General features: G+C 34.6%; 1 non-coding gene across 1 annotated transcript; it reads right to left on the reverse strand.

The window, feature by feature from the left end:
- Positions 1–5,496: 5,496 nt before the first annotated feature.
- Positions 5,497–5,603, reverse strand: LOC141663378 (small nucleolar RNA R71). The gene has a single exon (XR_012551452.1). It is a non-coding gene; the product is annotated as a small nucleolar RNA R71 (small nucleolar RNA).
- Positions 5,604–18,664: the final 13,061 nt, after the last annotated feature.

The following is an 18,664-nucleotide window of genomic DNA, read 5'->3' on the forward strand; positions in this document are numbered from 1 at the left end:
TGGTAAAGTATAAGTATATTAATTTTATTATGTCCAGAATAAAATATAGATAATTAAGGTATTTTTCTGGTAATATTTGGAGTGTTATATGATTAATATTGATTTATGAATTTATTAATTATTTTCTGAATAATTACAAAATAATTTTATAAAGTCGGGAATCGTCCAACTTCAACCGTTTTTACGTTTTTACAACCCAAAAATCTTCCGAAAACTCCTTCCTAACCTAATCTGGTAATTCCGGACATTTTCCGTGTTTTGACATTTTCAATCCGGATTACGGTTTGACCCGCGCACGGCCCGACGCAAGATTTTCGATACGATAATTATTTTCGAAAGACGGGTTATTATTACATTATTTTTGTATAAAGTGTTTTATAAGAAGTCCGGTTAGGATAATTATCCAATACGGGTATCAAATCAGATCGTCTTTGCAGTTACTTAGCGGCTAAGTAACTAATTTATCGATCCAATATGATCCAACACGATCCAATATTGTATAAATATAAATAGCCAATACAGTATTGTATTTTATACAGATAAACATTATTATACAGTAAAAATAAATAATTATCCAGAAAAACGAACTGTGTTCTTCGTGTTCTTCGTAATCAAACGAGAATTTGAAGACGTTATTGGAATCTGATGGAGGCGTATGAATAGTCAAAACAAAGCTCTCGACGAGACGAGCGTATCCATATCAAAATCTTCGAATAAGGGTGATTATTTTTCAATTTCTTATTTTTCAGTTTTTAATTACTTAGATTTAAATTCGGTTTTTGATTTAGAGTAAATGTTTGATGGTTTTTGTTGATTGATTATGATTGTAGAAATTCTAAGGATCATTTTCATATATTATTTGCTTGATTTGGTTTAGTAAATAGTAAAAAACGAGTTTTTGAAGTTTATAAGTTTTTTTCAATCGATTTTTCGGTTTAATTTAGTGCTTTTGATTGTTCTTGATGACCTAGGTAGGTTATACGTGTTCTTAACTTCGTTTTGGTATAATTTTTTTTAATTTTTGTTAAGAATTGAACAAGAAACGATCTCGCCGGATTTTCTTGAATGTTCACCGGCATTCATGGCGATTTTCTCCGGAGGTGACGAACTCAGCCTCGGTTATGGCTGGTGTAAGGCATTGAATTGATGGGACAGTTGTGTATTGGTTTGGATCGAAAAACACAGCGAATCGGAGGATTTTGGAGGGTAATTGGAGGTCACCGGAGTCGGTGAACCTCGCCGGAAACTGGGGTTTTCCCGGAATCCGGTTGGTGTTCTTGCCGACCCGGATTATCCCTCTCGACCCGATTGTTGACCCAATAACCCGGGTTTGATCCTCCTGAATCCTAAACCTAAATTTGAAATCTGTTTTTACAGATTTTTGTTTAAAAATTAATTCAAAATTCTATTTTATTTCAAAAAAATTAATTTTAATTCCAAAATTTATTAATTTTAATTTTAAAAATTATTTTTAATCTGAAAAATAAATTTGTATTAATTAATTAATTAATTTTAGTTAATAATTATTATTTAATTAGTCAATTAATTTAAATAATAATTGATTATTTAACTTAATTATTTATTATTTAATTTTAATTGATTATTTAATCAAATTTAATTATTTTCTTTTAATTTAAAAATTCTGAAAAATAGTTTCGAGCTTTAAAATATTATTTTAAATTATTTTCAAGGCTCCATGATTATTATAAAATTATTTTAAATTTAGATTTGGGTGTTCAACCCATATTATTTAATTATAATTTGATTCAGACTCCCGTTTTAATTCCGAAAATTTTTCAAAAATTCGTAATAAATACAGGGAAAATCATTTTTGACCCTGAATCTTTTTTGAAAAATTATTTTGATCGAATATCCTGTATGATATGTACTACGTGCTATCTGATTTATGTGTTATATGCCTATGTGGTTATTGGTTGACTGTTTTAGTCATAACTTTCAATCCATAAACCGGATTTGGGTAAATCAAAGGATAGATAAAAGCTTATGACGTCTATATGATGATTAGAATGATATGAGAATGAGTATTGATAGATACTTGTGATGCCTAGCAGAGTAAGAGAGACATAAGAAAAGAAAGCCGGTGATCAGTAAATAGAACCGAAGTGTAGAAAAAGAAAGCAAGTGATCGATGAATAGAAGCAAGGCATAGAAAAAGAAGGAAAGTGATGGAAAAGTAAAACTGTTAGATGGGTACAAGTAAAGTTGGAAATCATCGGTGATAAGGCAAGTACTTTTGTACCTTCTTCAAGATATATTACAAATATTTTGAAATTATCTCATAACATGTCGCTATTATTCAAAATAACTTATATTTTATATTACAAGTGCTTCAAACTATTTAACCTTGAACCCTGATTCTTATTGATCTTGAGCCATAAGCCTTATTCTTCATAAACCATTGATTGTTGAATTCCCATATACGAGCCAGACACATACGATACTGCTCCACAAATATATATCTACCACATACTGATTTCTGATATTGAATTGCTTGACATGCCAACCCTTATTCCTTGTTTAACAGAAGACTAATCCTTGAAACCCTTGAACCCTTGGTCTTCTACTTTCTGATTCTTTCCTTGATTGAAAGCCAATCTTTTCTTAAATTCCATGTTATACCTTCATGATATTGTGAATCACCCTATGTTTCAAAATAAATGTTGTTTATGATTCAGCTTATTGAATTACATTGGTTATCATATTGAATTATTTTAGAATTGGATGGTTTTATAAATGTGGACCACATTCATGGTCATAATAGGCCAATGTGTGCCTTGGATCCAGTATATAGAGCAAAGCTGGGAGCCTTGCTCGGGTTTGGTGCATGACTGATCAGCAGCCTAACCTTGGTTTTTAAAATGAAAAGTGAATATCCAATTCTAATCATTGCTTATTCAAAAACTTGATTCTTCTGAATCATTTCAATTGGTTATTATTTAACCTCAGTTATTGCTATTATAACTTTCTAAGCTAGTTAGCTCACTCTTGCAAACCTTTTTATGTTTTCAACAGTTGAAAAGGAAATTATTGGTAACGAGGATTTCCCGTCAAGTGTGCGAGCTAGGATTCCAGGTTAAGTTGGATCGAGCTAGCAGGAGCTTTATATTGTAGATGAGTTATGCAAGATTGTAAGAACAATATCATTATCAAGTGTAAGTTGAACTAGTTGGGATTTGGTACGATGTAATAAAAGTTAAGGTTGTGGCTTGTTTTCATACTTTAACCTGTTGCGATCCGTGGTTGTGTAAAGAAGGGTCAATACATATAATATTTTATATATAGGTTTAAATATGGTGTGTGTGTGTGTGTGTGTGTTTTGTGGATCCAAAACTTCTGACCCGGGTTTGGAGGGAATCACATCAAGTACAGAATAAAAACAAGTTAAAGATTCAAGATTATCAATCAATAAACGATCTAATTACTTAGATTGAAAAGTCTACAAAAATATCTTGAAGAGTGCAAGATCAAGGGCCAAAATTAACTGACAAAGTAAGGTCACAGATAATAAGTGAATTTTATATCTACTTGGAACGCTTCATTTCAGGCTTAAATTGGTGTTTTGGACTCAAGTATCTGGTATGTTTGATGTTTTTTTGTGTTTTTGCATTACAGACATTAGTTTGAGGAAGAAAGAAGCTTCTGAAGGAAATATGCTCAAAAGAGCCAAAAATATAAATTCAATGCCATTTCCAAATTGTATAGGATCTCGAGAGCTTCGTGTGGCCAGTTGAATCGCCTAATTCTGACGAGCAGAACTCAAGATACGACCCAAAGAAGAATCAGAAGAAAAATCCAGAAGTCAGGCGCGGCCGCCCCCAAAACCAGCACGGCCGCCCCGCCTTTCTGCCAAAAAACTAGCGCGCCCCCCGCTGATTTGAGCGCAGCCGCCCCACCCTTTTGGCCTCAGAATCCTGATTTTAGTAGAATTTGATGATTTTGAAGGTCCAGGACCACTAGGGGTTTATATATACCAATAAAAGGACGTTTTTAGTGACAAGGAGTGAGGGGATAGCAATGAGAAGACCTAGAGAGCACAAGACGGCTACGGAGAAGAAGACTTTTGTATTCTTCATTATAGTTATACTTCGGATGCTTGTTTTCAATTTTTCTTTGAACCCTAATACTCTTATATTGTTTATTATAATGTTTTCATTAAGCCCATGGTGACGATGAGTTCGATTATGAACTAATCGTTATCGTAGGGTTCTAACAGATTTACTTATAGATTTGAATAGTTAATTAGTTTATATACCTTAGTATGTGGTGATTAATTGATATTCTGGTATTGGTTGTGATTATTTGTCTTATGTGCGTAGCTAACATATAAGATAATGTGTTAATCTCTATTGAAGCGAAAGTGAATATAGAGGTTTAGAACTTGCCATGCTAGCATAGGTTCATGTATTTATTATACATGATTCATAGGTAATTTTTACCATCTTACTTGCCCTATGCAATCACGATAGATAACTTATTCATTAAACCTTTATGTTGTCAAATTATATAGACATATAGGGTCTCAACATAATTGGTGTCTATTCAGCTTCTATCTCTTTTGTGGATTTCTGGTAGTAGGGTATTCGTACAACGAAAGTTAGTGTTTACTAGTTTCGTGTTATCTGATTAGTTGTCATCACCATTGTATGTTGAGGTTAAGAACAATGACTTTGAATGAATTATTTAATGAAGTTAGAATCCCATGTTTGTCTCATATATTTAATTCAATCACTTTTATTCTTAGTTAATTGCATGTTAGTTTAATCTTAGTTATAAACATCTCAACTTATTATTATCTTAGCATTGAGCGATAGCCATACCATTATTGCATATGTGCATAATCTTAAGTTAACTAAAAAGAGTCTCTGTGGGAACGAATTTGATTTATATCTTATACTACTTGTGAACGCGTATACTTGCGTGTAATTTTAGCGCGTATTTTCACCCTAACAAGTTTTTAACGCTGCTACTAGGGACTCGGTGTTAATTTTTAGTTTATGTGCTTGACATCAGTGGTCGTTAAAGTTCACTGACTCGGATTCTTTTACATTTACGGTTTACTTGTTTGTGTTTCAGGTACTCATTACAATGGGAGATCTAGCAGCACCAACGAAAGCGTTGATGGATTTTTTTCAACCCAAGATCAATGACATTTAATCTAGCATTGTCAGGCCAGCGATCGTAGCTAATACCTTTGAAATCAAGCCTGGTATGATTCAAATCGTACATAATTCAATCCAGTTTGGGGGTTCTCCAACGGAAGATCCTAATATGCATATTAGGGATTTCATCGAGATCTATGACATCTTCAAGTTCAATAATGTTTCTGAAGATGCTATGAAGCTGAGACTTTTCCCTTTTTCTCTGAGGGATAAAGCTAAGTGTTGGTTACACTCTCTACCAGCAGGTTCTATCACTACTTGGGAGGATCTCGCTCATAAATTTCTTACTAAATTCTTCCCTATGGCGAAGACAGCTGCAATCAGGAATGCTCTTACTCAATTTGCGCAGCAATCGGGAGAATCTCTATGTGAAGCTTGGGAGCGCTACAAGGAGATGCTTAGGAAGTGTCCTCATTATGGAATGCCTGATTGGATGATCATTAATTACTTCTATAACAGTTTGGGAGCAAAGTCAAGACCCATACTCGATGCAGCATCAGGTGGAGCATTATAGGCAAAGAGTTATGAGGAAGCTTATGATTTAATTGAACTGATGGCTACTAATGAATATCAGTATCCAACCGAGAGATTACCACAGGGCAAGGTAGCAGTATTTCTTAAAATGGATATATCCACGACTATCACTGCTCAACTAAAAGTGTTGTCTATGAAGATCGATTCTCTGGTTAACTATGGTGTTAATCAGATAACCAGTGTTTGTGAGTTGTGTGTAGGTTCGCATGCGACGGAGCAATGCGCTATATCTAGTGAATCGGCTCAGTTTGTGAGCAACTTTCAAAGATTGTAGCAACCAATTTCAGACACTTATCATCCTGACAACTGGAATCATCCTAACTTCAGCTGGAGCAACAATTAGAATGCGATGCAACAGCCATTCCAGCAGTTTGGAAACAAGCAATTCAATCCTCCTGGTTTTCAGCATCAATTTGCACCAAGACAAAAACCCCAACTTCAACAACAAACTCATGGTGCAGGTCAATCTTCGAATGAAAAATCTTAATTGGAGGGGTTGAGGCTTATGTGCAAAAACCAAGCTCTTATATGCCAAAGCCAGGTTGTTTCTATCAAGACTCTAGAGAACCAAATAGGGCAAATTGCTAACGCTTTATTGAATCAACCACCAAGAATGCTTCCTAGTGATATAGAAGTCAATCCAGGCAAGAGGGAAGTTAACAAACAGGTGAACGCCATCACCTTGAGGTCTGGAAAGGTTGCAAGCCCCCAAATTCAACAAGATGAAGAGTCTGAAAATTCTATTTAGAATGCACGTGCGTCTACACCCTTGCCAATTCCAGAAAATGAGATTGTAGCTGAAAAAGTTGTGCAGAAGGATGTCGATTTGGAACCGAAGAAGAAAGCTGTTGCAAACAATCCTCCTGAGGGTAATACAGGGAATAAACAAGTCTATCCACCTCCCCCATTTCCAAAAAGGCTTCAAAAGCATAAGTTCGACAAGCAATTTTACAAGTTTCTGGAATTTTTTAAGAAGTTGCACATAAACATACCGTTTGCTGAAGCTCTAGAAAAAATGCCGAGTTATGCGAAGTTCATGAAAGGTATTCTCTCACGGAAGGTAAAGCTTGAGGAGTTGGACATCGTTGCTCTTACCGAGGAATGTAGTGCTGTGATGTAATAGAAGTTACCTCCGAAGCTTAAAGATCCCGGAAGCTTCACTATTCCTTGCACTATTGGAAACTTGTCGTTCGATAAATTCTTGTGTGATTTGAGAGCTAGCATCAATATGATGCCCTTATCTGTCTTCAAGAAACTTGGAATACCTAGTCCAAAACATGTGAACATGTCTTTGCAGTTGGATGATCGTTCCATCACTTATCCGTGAGGAGTAGTGGAGGATATCTTGGTTAAGGTGAATAAACTCATCTTCCCTGCTAATTTTGTCATTCTAGACTTTAAGGAGGATAAGAATATTCCCATTATCTTGGGAAGACCATTCTTGGCTATAGGCCGAACTATGATTAATGTGCAAAAAGGAGAGCTTACGATGAAGGTTCAAGATCATAAGGTTACTTTTAATGTGTTCAAGGCAATAAAGTTACTCACAGATAAAGAGCACTGCTTTAAAGTAGAGCGGGTCGACTCTGTCGTGAATTCGAAACTTGAGCAATTTCCAAAGTTAGATACCTTAGAGAGATCCTTACTAGGGGAATCAGTAATTGAAGTTGAAGTAGGAGTAGAGAAACTGCAGGTTTTGAATGCACCTCCTTGGAAGAGGAAGTTGGATATGCCATTCAATTCTCTTAGGTTTTGCTAAAAATTTCGCAGGAGCGTCTCGAGCCGTCTATTGAAGAAGCTCCCACACTTGAGCTCAACCCACTACCAGATCACTTGAGTTATGCATTCTTAGGTGCACCCCGTGATAAGGGGTTGGGATATATTTTTGAAGATGTAGAGAGTGGCCGGACGGATCCTCCTGTGCCTACAGAGAGTTTTTCTCGTGTGCAGCAGGTAGTTGATAGGACTGGTGTTGGTGATGAGCAGTACAGGTGATTGACTAGGCATATTGAGGCCATGTATGACATCCACTGATGTTGTGCTACAGATTTGACACACAATCTCGGTACTATTGTCCGAGACACTAGTATTGAGGTTGATTGGCCACCTGATCCTCTACCCGAAGAGGGTGATCCTCCTGAAACTAGGTATGCTTGAAATCCTTATTATTACCTTCAATGAGGACATTGAAAATTTTAAGTTTTGGCGTGCTAATATAAGGATTAGTTTGTGTGTGTTCATATAGATTCATATAGTTTCATGTTGCATGTTTTAGTTGTATTCCATTCATATTTTTGCATGATTGTTCATATATGACATATTTGTTTGTGTTTTTATGTGAGTTCATATAGTTGAATGTGCATGTATATATCATGATCCATTAGGTTGAGCTATTTCCGACTGATAAGTTGATGTTAATTTGAATGTGGTGATGATAAATAGAGGGTTGTTTAAGTCCTAATAAATTGATTTGCATGCTAGAAATAAGAAAATTTTCACTAAGTCTTATAGGTTACTTGAGTGCTAGATCATGATCATGACTTGTTTGTTTGTCGAGGTTTAATCACTTTTTTATGTCTAGAATTTTTGGTATTCTCGTAATGACGTAGGAACACTGATTTTTTAAACTAGAGAAAAACTTGGATTTCATTTCTAGTTGTGAATAAGGCTAGGCGTCAAATGGCTATTAGCCGACTCATAATTTATGAGTAGTCTAGATTTGAATGAGATGGAGCGAAACGCACACATTCATAAATTGTTGAAAAAAAAAAGAAAAGAAAAAAGTATGTGTTATGCATAATTGACCAAGAGTGAGCTCTTTAATACTCGAGTTATTAAGTTTTATGGGACTTTGTGCCTAGTGACCTAAGGCTTTGATATTCTGGGATCCGCTAACCTAACGCTCGCTACATGGGTATTATTGTATAAGTCTTTTGGGACCTCACTCATTGCATGTCAAATAAGCATCTTTGTTATGTGTTCAATAATAGCGTGAATCCTTGTATAACTCTAGTAAAAACGAGGTGTTGTGAGTCATTATGCGTTTAACAGCTATTCTGTTTATAAAATCGTGATTGTTTTGATGAAATATAGGATATGGTTATTGATCTAGTATCGAGAGTATATGTATTAAGCATTCACACCACGTTCTGGTTTGTGAGTTGATTTTTTAGATTTATTCAAACTTTGTTTTGAGTTATTACATTCTTAGAGGCGTTGGATTATTCATTTGGTTATGGTTATTCTGAGGGGATCGATGGTATTATCATTTAGTTGCATTCACGTAGTTGCATTCATGCATTAGTTTCTTTTGTAGTTTTTTAGTCTGTTTATGCTTGAGGACAAGCATCGATTCAAGTTTGGGAGTGTGATAAGTAGATTTTATATCTACTTGGAACGCTTCATTTCAGGCTTAAATTGGTGTTTTTGGACTCGAATATCTGGTATGTTTGATGTGTTTTTGTGTTTTTGCATTACATGCATTAGTTTGAGGAAGAAAGAAGCTTATCAAGGAACTATGCTGAAAATACCCAAGAATCTGAAGTCAAGGCCATTTCCAAATAGTAGAGGATCTCGAGAGCTTCGTGTGGGCAGTTGAATCGCCTAATTCTGACGAGCAGAACTCAAGATACGGCCAAAAGAAGAATCAACAGAAAAATCCAGAAGTCAGGCACGGCCGCCCCCAAAACCAGCGCGGCCGCCCTGTCTTTCTGCCAAAAAACCAGCGCGCCCGCACTGATTTGACCGTATCCGCCCCGCCCTTTTTGCCCCGGATGCCTGATTTTAGTAGAATTTGATGATTTTGAGGGTCCAGGACCACTAGGGGCTTATATATACCAATAAAAAGATGTTTTAAATGACAGAAAACGAGGGGAGAGCAATAAGAAGACCTAGAGAGCACAAGACGGCTACGGAGAAGAAGATATTTATATTCTTCATTATAGTTGTACTTCGGATCCTTGTTTTCGATTTTTCTTTGAACTCTGATACTCTTATATTGTTTATTATCATGTTTTCATTGGAACCCATTGTGACGATGAGTTCGATTATGAAATAATCGTTATCGTGGAGTTCTAACGGATTTACATATGGATTTCAATAGTTAATTAGTTTTGATACCTTAGTGTGTGGTGATTAATTGATATCCTAGTATTGGTTGTGCTTATTCGTCCTATGTGCGTAGCTAACATATAAAAAATTGTGTTAATCTCTATTAAAACGAAAGTGAATATAGAGGTTTAGAACTTATCATGCTAGCATAGGTTCATGTATTTATTATGCATGATTCGTAGGTAATTTTAACCATCTTAATTGCCCTATGTAATCACGATAGATAACTTGTTCATTAAACCTTTATGTTATCAAATTATATAGACATATAGGGTCTCAACATAATTGGTGTTTATTCAGCTTCTATCTCTTTGTGGATGTCTGGTAGTAGGAAATTCGTACAACGAAAGTTGGCGTTTACTAGTTTCGTGTTATCTGATTAGTTTTCATCACCATTGCATGCTGAGGTTAAGAACAATGACTTTGAATGAAGTATTTAATAAAGTTAGAATCCCATGTTTGTCTCATATAATTAATTCAATCACTTTTATTCTTAGTTAATTGCATGTTAGTTTAATCTTAGTTATAAACATCTCAACTTGTTATTGTCTTAGCATTGAGCGATAGCCATACCATTGTTGCATAGGTGCATAATCTTAAATTAACTAAAAAGAGTCTCTGTGGGAATGAATCTGATTTATATCTTATACTACTTATGAACGCGTATACTTGCGTGTAATTTTAGCGCGTGTTTTCTCCCTAACAACAGACCTACAAGATTTGTAAGGATTTACTAAGCCAGAAATGGAAATCTTTATAGATAACTTAAAGTAGGAGTTAGTACATTTTATCGCATGCTTTGTAAACCAGTGTTTTATTACTCTATAAAGTAAACATTGGTCCGTTGCTTTTAGTTGTATCAAACAGATCTAGATTTTCTTGTACTCTCTCAAGAAAGAAGCTGAGTTCTTTTCTTATAAAGATCCCAGGATTTGTAGCAAAACATAACTTGATTTTAATACAAAATTAAGTGGGTTTTGAAATATTGTGTTTGCTGTTTTATTTCTGGTATCATAATATAACTGCATCTCTTATCTGCTTTGTTCATACATCCATAAAAGTTTGAAAAAGGTTAAAAATATCCAAAACACATTCACCTCATGTGTTGTATTCAATATCTAACACTGTTAGATATAATTAATGATATCAAGAGATAAACTATCAGGACTTAATATCAGGATTTACTGAAGGTGACATCATCAGTACTTGATGATCAACAGTTGATGTCATCAGGACTTAGTCACTTCGGTAGATATTCGAGAAGGAAGAGGATTGCAGAATTCAAGGTGGTAAGAACTTTATTCAGAAACAATCATACATGGATATGTATTAGGTTTTCTTATTGTAATAAAATAGGATTTCTTATTGATTGTGTAACTGTGCACTATATAAACATAGATTAGGTTTACACTATATATGTTACGAATTATAATATCTTTCAGATAACCTAGCAGCTCTCACGGATAGTTGTTCACCCTTTGAGAGAGTACTTGTGTAACAGTTTTTATCAAATTAATATAAAAACTGTTGATTCTGTTAAAGCTTTAACGAATTGTTTGCATAAACTGTATTCACCCCCCCCCCCCCCTCTATAGTTGATTACGGACCTAACAATTGGTATCAGAGCTTATTGTTAACATAAAAATAGCTTAAGTTCTGAAAATTAATCTTTAATGGAAAATAAAGAAGCACCACAGAATCAACCACCACCCCCTCACCACTTCACAGATTAGAAGTAATATGAGTAGGTATGAAGCTATCAACGTTCCAATCCTAAAGATACCTGAATATCCAATCTGGAATGTTAGGATGACCATGTGCTTGGAAGCAACATATCCTGAATACCTGAGCAGGATTTATGATGGTCCTCATAGACCAATGAAGGTAGCTATTGCTGTTGCAGGAGAAGAAGAAATGATGGTTGATAAGGACAAGAAGGACTATACTCCTGAAGATCTTTCATCTATTATGAAAGATGCAAAATAAGACATATCCTGCATAGCAGTCTTGATAGTGTTATGTCCAATAGGGTTATTGGATATAAAACAGCAAAGGAAATTTGGGATGCTTTAGAAGTAAAGTGTCAAAGCACCACTGCTATCAAGAAAAATAGGAGGACGGTACTTACTCAAGAATATGAGCACTATGACTCAAGAGATAATGAGTCAGTAACTGAGATCTATGATAGATTTCAAAAGCTGTTGAATGACTTATCTCTTGTCGATAAGAAATATGATTTAGAGGACTCAAACTTGAAGTTTCTACTTGCACTCCCTGAAAAGTGGGACTTTAAGATCACATAAATAAGGGATAATTATGAACTTGATGAAACACCTCTAGATGAGATCTATGACATACTGAAAACTCATGAACTAGAGATGGAGCAAAGAAGCAAGAGAAAAGGATCCAAGACTAGACCAATTGCACTTAGAGTTGAAGAGAAGTCAAATGAGAAAGCTATGAGAAAAGGTTACTACAAAAGAAAAGCTATGATTCCAAAGTCTGATACCGAGTCATCAAACTCTGATGATGACTCAAATACTGATAGTGAACCAGATACTGATAGTGATAATGACAACAAAGAAGACATGGAACAAATGGCTGCTCTACTAGTTAACAGCTTCAAAAAGATGGTCTACAAGAACTTCAAGAAAGGGAAAAGGTTTTCCAGGAAGAGTTTCAGTTCCTCAAACTTTGATTAGAGAAATAATAGAAGAAATACTGATTGGAAGGAATCAAAGTCTGGAAAAATTGACGAGTCAAAGGAAAGGTGCTATAACTGTGATGGAGTTGGATACTTTGCAGCTGACTGCAGAAAACTAAAAGCTGAGAAGAAACAAGCCTTGATCACAAAGAAGAAAAATTGGGAGGATTTATTAGATTCGGATGATGGTGTTAACTACGCTCTCATGGAAAATGCTGATATTGAGGCTGACAATGCTGAATTAAAGGTACCTCAAACCACCCTTGATTTTGATACTAATGATATCCATAAATTACGATTGTTTCTTAAATCTCTGCATGTTAGTTATAGGGATCAAAACTTATAAAATAATATAATCAAGAGTGAAAACTTTGAGTTAAAGAAAAGGAATGATCACCTAGAAATTGAGTTGCTTTACATGCTAGAAATTCAAAAAGAAAAAGATAATGTTGATTATGTTAAAGAGAAACTTTTAGAAAAGCATGATTATCTAGAAAAGGAGTTAGCTATATAAAGAGAGGTTATTAAAATTTGGACTAACTCATGAAAAATAACTCAAGAAATTTTAGAGAATGGTTGTTGGGGATCAGGATTAAGATATGCAAATAGATTTAATTCTGATAAGAAAATACTGATACTAAGGTTAAACTAAACAAGGTTTAGTTAAATCCCATTAAGTTTAATTCAAGTGTTGATGTTGTTAAGTCAGTTAATGAGGTAGGTTCAACCTCAGCTCCTAAATCAAACTTAAATGCCGATAAGAGTGAACAAGTTCACACAAGATAAGTAAATATTGGTTCAATGACTCAGAAATAGCTTAAGCAAAAGCTGAAGGAATTACACATGAAAGATAAGGAGAAAAAGCCTAGGAAAAATAGGAATGATAAAGTAGTTGTTAATAAGAATAGTAATTATATAACTACTACCAATGCACCTAGAAAGACATGCTTGAACTGTGGTTGAACTAATCATCTTGCTAATTCTTGTAGAAAAAATAAAGAAATAAACATTGTTCCTCCCAAATCAAAGTTTAGGAATAGAACAGTTAGATATAAAACACATAATCCTTGTTTTCATTGTGGTAGTGTATGGCACTCTAGTTATACATGTAAAGAGTATCACAGTTTATATTATGATTATTATAAACTGAACCCTCTTTAAATAAAGCAAAATCTGTTTCTGCATGTGTAAATACTGATAATAAGAATGTTAACATAAACTCTGATATGAAGTCTTATGTTGCATATGTTAACAAACTTAAAAAGGCCAAAGGATCCAAGCAAATATGGGTCCTTAAAAACACTAACTGATTTAAATACTGATTACAGGGTAACAGGAGAAATTTTCTAGTCTTGGACATGCTCGGGACATATGAGTGGTTATAAATCCCTGCTATCAAAGTTTAAGGAGAAAGTTGGCCCAAGTGTTTCTTATAAAGATGACAACTTAGGAAAAATCTTGGGATATGGCAAAATTAAAATTGGGAATGTCATCATTGAAGATGTAGCTCTGGTTGCAGGACTCAAGCATAATTTGATCAGTGTGAGTCAGATCTGTGACAGAGGTTACCATGTAAATTTTTATAAAGAACATTGTGAAATTGACAGTAAGTCTGATGGCAAGATTGCAATGACTGGTGTAAGACATGGTAGTTTATATAAAGCCAGGGTCTCCATAAATATAGATAAATCACAAGTTTGTCTACTTAGTAGAGCATCTGTGGAAGACAGCTAGAACTGGCATAAAAGACTTTCTCACCTCAATTTCAACCATACCAATGAACTAGTGAGGAAAGATCGTGTGAGAGGATTGCCCAGTACAGTGTTTACTCCTAATGGCTTATGTGACTCATGCCAGAAATCCAAGTAAAGGAAAACATCTTTCAAGAGTAAAACTGAATCCTCCATTCTTGAACCATATTATCTACTTCATATTGATCTCTTTGGTCCAGTCAATGTTATGTCGATTGCCAAGAAGAGGTATGCACTTGTAATTGTTGATGAATATACAAGATACATATGGGTGTATTTTCTGCACACCAAGATTGAATCTTCATCCATTCTTCTTGATCATGTGAGAGAACTGGAAAAAGGATCAATATACAAAGTGAATATCATTAGAAATGATAATGGAACTGAATTCAAGACAGTGGTATAGAAGAGTTATATAAATACAAGGGGATCAAACAAGAATTTCCTGCCCTAGAACTCCACAAAAAAATGGAGTTGTTGAAAGGAAGAATAGAACTCTCATAGAAGTTGTAAGAACCATGCTAGAGGAAGCAATATTTCCTACCTATTTCTGAGCTGAGGTTGTGCAAACTGCTTACTTCACATAGAATACAACACTGATCAACAGGCATGGAAAAACACCATTTGAGATGGTGAAGGGAAAGAAGCCAAATTTGAAGTATTTTCACTTTTTTGGCTGCAAATGTTTTGTTCTTAAAACTCATCCAGAACAGCTTACCAAATTTGATCTAAAAGTTGATTAAGGCATTTTTATTGGTTATCCACTTTTAACAAAAACTTTCAGAGTTTAAAATCTGAGAACAAGGACACTCATGGAGTTTATACATGTATCTTTTGATGACAAGAATATTACAGGTCTAGAAAATGCAAATGACCATGATGAGTTGAGATTTGAAAATGAAGTACCATATGCTGAACAGCTAAATCCTGATACACTAACAAGTTCTGATACAGTAAATCCTGATATCATTCAAAACTCTGATAATCCACATGATAGTGGAAATTCTGCAAATACTGAAGCACATGTTAATGGGGAGCAACATTATTCAAATCCAGAGTTTTCTGCAAGTGATTCAACTCAAGGAATATCAGTAAATAATTCATACACTCATTCCTCAATTTATGATGAATCAAATACTGATAGCACTAAAAATACTGATTCAGGGGGAGTATCAGGAAATAATAGTTGTATAAGTCAAAAAAATAGCAGAGAGTTCATGGATCAAGGGGAAGGTTCTTCTTCAAGGAGTCAACTTCCATCTGCAAGAAAATAGTTCAAGTCACACACACCTGACTTAATCATTGGAAATCCTGATAGTGGTGTAAGAATCAGAAAAGCCATTCAAAATGAATGTCTTTACCCATCTATTCTATCTCAAATTGAACCGAAGAAAGTAGGAGAAGCTCTTCAAGGTGTTGACTGGATTTCAACAATGCAAGAGGAGCTTAATGAATTTGAAAAGAACAAAGTCTGGACTCTTGTTCCAAAGCCAAAGAACAAATTAGAGTGTGGTATCTTCTCTATGTATTAGGTTTTTTTAAACTCTGATAAGTATATTAAACTCGGATGCCATGTATACATGCTTAATATTTCATGATTAGTAAATCTTGATATTGTATGCATGTTAAATTTTGATTATGTGATTAAATACTAATAATGGTCAAACATCGATTGACTACTATATTTTGATAATGTTTTGAATTTATTCAAAATAAATATTTAATCAGTATTTTAAATAAACATTGAGATAGTGGGTAAGTAATTATTAATTACTTACTTGTGGTAACTAATGACGTGAAATTCTATAAAAATGATTGAATATCTATTTCATATTGGGTATAGGAGTTTAGTAAAGAGATTTTGTTTTTTTCCTAGATACACATAAGATTATGCATGTGGTAGTAATTATTATAGTAGTAATTATTACACGGTTAACAAAGAGTCTCTTCAATTCCTCCTTTCTCTTCTATATAAACATGCAATTCATCTCACAAATCATCCACTCTACTCTAAACACAACTTCTCATCTTCTTCTCAAACCCAAAAACATGAATCAATATCAGTTTTTCACTCACTCTCGCAAAGGAGTTTATTACCCTTCCCACATCATGGTTGAGGGTCGTATATACTATGACCCGTTTAGACTTTGAGTCCAAATCAACCAACAAATCTATCATCATCATGACGTTCCACATGATCTTTCTTTCGAGCAACAGGCGGATCTCTAGTTTTTCCAACTGGAGACTATAATGGAAGAAGAGTGCAGGGCGGAAGAGGCTGAGCAGCATCATCTTCAAGCTCTGGAATTGTAAGAGAATATAATTTCTCTTGCATCCTCCATCTTACGAATTTATCATCGCAGAGCTATGAAGAAACAGCAGGCTGCAAAGAAGCTGAAGACGGAATAGTTTCTAGGAATAGATTCTAGCTTTTAGATGTTAGGACCATTTTATGATTTTGTTTTGTACTCATCTTCTATTATGAATGAAAATATCTTTCTTAATGTCTCTTAAAAGTATGATGAATGATTATTATTCCTCTATTCTTAAGCGGTTTATAAATTGTGACTGTTCATCTTCTGTTTTGCAATGCATGTTTAAATTTGAATATTTCAATAATGCATATGAAATTTTTAATGCTAATCTCATGAAAAATATATTACTTGGGTATTTTTGTCTAACAAAATACCTAGGTAAATATGTTTTTTTTAATCTGACAGTATGGAACTGGACACATCCAATCATTTTCCTGACCATAGTGTTCATTTTTCTTTCCTTAAACTACAAATAGAAGCCACTTTAGGTGTCTCCTAAAAGACACCTGTTATAAAAAAGAAAGAATTGGCTAAGAGGGCTACAAATCCTGGTGTAGCTAAGTCAAAAGTTGATGAAACACAAGTTCCTCATTCTTCTAAACCTTCAGAATCTTTTAAGAGGAAACTTGTGCTTGCTGGACTAGAATCAGATTCATATGAGGACAATGTTACCTTATCTTCTAAATTTCCAAACCTTTCATCTGATTCTTCTCCAAGACCAGTTGTACTACCAACTGAGAAGGGCATAGCTACTGATGTTGTTTATAGTGCCAGAAATACTGATGTTGGTACAAGCCCAAGGCCAGAAAAGAAGAATGGTCAAAGCATACTATAATCAGAACTTGCTCAAAATCAAACAGGAAATTGCTGAGGAGACACATGGAGCATTCACATCAAATTTTGATTTTTAATCAAATCCCGATGCACCTGTAAATTTATCTGATTCTCCTATCAAACAGCAAAGTAAGAGAGCAAGGGAGATCTCTCATGAGCAAGTTGAAGAAAGTGTCAAGATGCTACAAGGGAAAGGTCTTTTCCCTGGATCAAGCACACAAGAACCTGTATCTCAAAGGGATACAACAGCTACAACTCCTGATCCAATCCCACAAGAACCTGCAACTCAAAGTGGTGCAACAGATATTGAAGAACAAGAGCCTCACAATGAAAAGTCCATTCAACAATGGCATGATGAAGAAACTGTCAAAATTCATGTAGAAGTATCTTAGATCAAGGACTTCTATAGGAAATTTTATCCTGAAAGATTCAGACATGCAACTACTTTTTAAAAAGAGTCTGCTCAGGAGTCAAACACTGCAATTGTGGAGAAGAGTACACAAGAACCTGGGTGTCAAAGTCATCCAGCAACTCTTGATTCTCCAGCTACACAAGAACCATTGCATCAAAGTTCCAATGAAGACTTCACTCATGCTACAGTGACACTAGTAATAAATGATGAAGGCAGAATTCATCCATCACCACCATCTACTGACATATTATCAGTCCCTCCATTGAATGTCTGCACAGAAGCTGAATCTTCATATTCACAAAGTATAAATACTGATTTTACTTTATCAGTATTTACTTTAAATACTATTTTTTCTTATCATCATTTATTATGCATGTTATAAATCATGTTGGTATGATTATATCTAGACCTTATTTAAGGACTACCTCTAGTTGTATGACCACAAACCACCTTTCTTTAACCACCTCTTATTTCTGTAGGACTGAATATTTATATGAGCCTTTTCTGTGAGTTGTGTTAAAAGATTTAGAGGAAAATAGAATTATAGAGAGACAAGATCCTTCCTGGCAAAAGGAAAGGTAGATGAGAGTCACGATTTAGTAATCCTTGTAAGGAAACTCTAACTATTAAAAGTTATGAGCTGTGTGGTGTGAGGAGCAGTGAGACTACTTTAAAAGAACATAGAGATTAAATGTTAATTGTTATATTTTGTAGGTGAATTTAGTACAAAAGAAACAGCTGCTGAACAACAGACTGTTGATCCTCGGTTAAACTCTGATGTACCAAATGTTGATAATCTCCCTGCAGGTCTAAGTACTGATACT

The sequence above is a fragment of the Apium graveolens genome, chromosome 5 (genome assembly GCF_009905375.1).
Source record: "Apium graveolens cultivar Ventura chromosome 5, ASM990537v1, whole genome shotgun sequence".
Taxonomy (NCBI): domain Eukaryota; kingdom Viridiplantae; phylum Streptophyta; class Magnoliopsida; order Apiales; family Apiaceae; genus Apium; species Apium graveolens.